Below are 2,112 nucleotides of genomic sequence, written 5' to 3'. Positions count from 1 at the left end.
TTCTGCTATAAGGGAAAGGAGTGAATAAATATGCTGAAGTAAAGGAGAGGAAGTACGAGGACCCAGGGTTGGTTGAGTTGAGAGAGCGAGTTCCATAGCAGAAGAAGCCATTGTTAGATCAAGGGAGATGGGGTTCTCAGATACAAGGGTCGTTTGTGTGTTCCAGATGTAGTAGGGCTACGAGACATGATTATGTCAGAGGCACATTATTCGTGGTACTCCATCCATCCTGGGTCGATGAAGATGTATCATGACATCAAGGATGTATATTGGTGGAACGATATGAAGAAGAACATTACTGAGTATGTCGCTCAGTGTCCTAGTTGCTAGTAGGTGAAGATAGAGCACCAGAAGCCCGGAGGGCTAATGCAGACTATAGAGATCCCGACATGGAAATGGGAGGCGATAAACATGGACTTTATCACAGGTTTACCTCGTTCTCATCGTAAGTTCGATTCCATATGGGTGATAGTCGATAGGCTCACGAAATTAGCTCATTTCCTACCAGTCAGATCTAGATATACAACAGAAGATTATGCAAAGTTATATATTAAAGAGATAGTGCAACTACATGGAGTACCAATATCTATTATATCTGACTGTGGGGCCTAGTTTACAGCATATTTTTGGAGGTCATTTAAGAAAGGTCTAGGGACTCAGGTGAATCTCAGCACAACTTTTCATCCACAGACTGATGGACAAGCCGAATGCACAATTCAGACGCTCGGGGATATGTTACGAGCATGTGTATTGGATTTTAAAAGAAGTTGGGATGAACATCTACCTCATATCAGTTTACATATAATAATAGTTACCACTCCAATATCCAGATGGTTTCGTACAAGGTGTTGTATGGGCGTAAGTGCATATCTCTTATAGGGTAGTTTGATGTTGGAGAATCTGGGTTACATGGCCGGACCTGGTTCAGCAGGCCATAGAAAAAGTAAAGCTTATCCAAGAGCGACTGTTGCCAGCTCTGAGTCATCAGAAGTCATATTCTGACGTGCGGCGATGAGACTTAGAGTTCGGGGTTAGTGACTGGGTATTCTTAAAGGTGTCACCAATGAATGGTGTGATGAGGTTTGGTAAGAAAGGCAAGCTTAGCCCACGGTATATTGGGCCTTATAGGATCGTTCGGATAGTGGACCAAGTAGCTTATAAGTTAGATTTTCCCTCGGAATTGGAGTCTGTCCTTCCGGTTTTTCACGTATCTATGTTACGGAAGTGCATTGGCGATCCTACCCGAATGGTGCCAACGGATGATGTACAAATTACAGAGGACTTGTCATACAAGGAAATTCCGATTGCCATCCAAGACCGACAAATCCGCAAGCTACGGAATAAGGAAGTAACCTCCGTGAAGGTTTTATGGAGAAGCAAGAATGTGGAAGAGATAACATGGGAAGCGGAGTAAGAAATGAAGTCTAAATACCCCCCACCTATTTCAAACTGGAGATATGGCTCGAGGTGGGATGCCTCAGCACAGCCCTATTCAGGCTAGTAGGTCCTTAGGTGAGCTCTTATTTTTGACTTTTCGAATTCACAATAGACAATTGTGTAAGGCCAAGTGTGGCATGTATAGTATGTTTTCTGGCTGCGTGCAGGGTGGTTTTAGTCTAGTATACAGAGGAGACTCTAGTAAAATTTTCCCAAAGTATCTAAGAGTAGACATTCGAGGACGAATGTTTCTAAGGGGGGAAGGATGTTACATCCCGCGTTTTTCGTGCATTAAAGTTTCGTCTTCAGTAAATTGACGTAGACTCGGGATGAGATTTTCTTAAGATTATAAGCATTACACTATTTCAAACACATGAAGAGTAAATTCGTGAAGGAGAGAAGGTAAGAAAATAGAAGAAAATGAGTTTCATTGAAGATTGTCGATTTGGGATAAAACACGGGCCGAGCGATAATACCCGATATTTATGGATTAGTACCATACAAGGTACCATATGACCATGATAGTATAATGTATAAAGTATATTAAAAATAAGTAGAATTTTAAGTAATTTGAGATAATTCTTAATTATGAGGGTGATTGGTTAATTACCGGGTAACGAAATATTGCCTAATTAATTAATTGGTTATAGGATAAGATTAAAATTTCCCCCACCC

Source organism: Nicotiana tomentosiformis, chromosome 8, assembly GCF_000390325.3.
Source record: "Nicotiana tomentosiformis chromosome 8, ASM39032v3, whole genome shotgun sequence".
In the NCBI taxonomy this organism is placed as follows: Eukaryota; Viridiplantae; Streptophyta; class Magnoliopsida; order Solanales; family Solanaceae; genus Nicotiana; species Nicotiana tomentosiformis.
Note: the sequence above shows the minus strand (reverse complement) of the source record.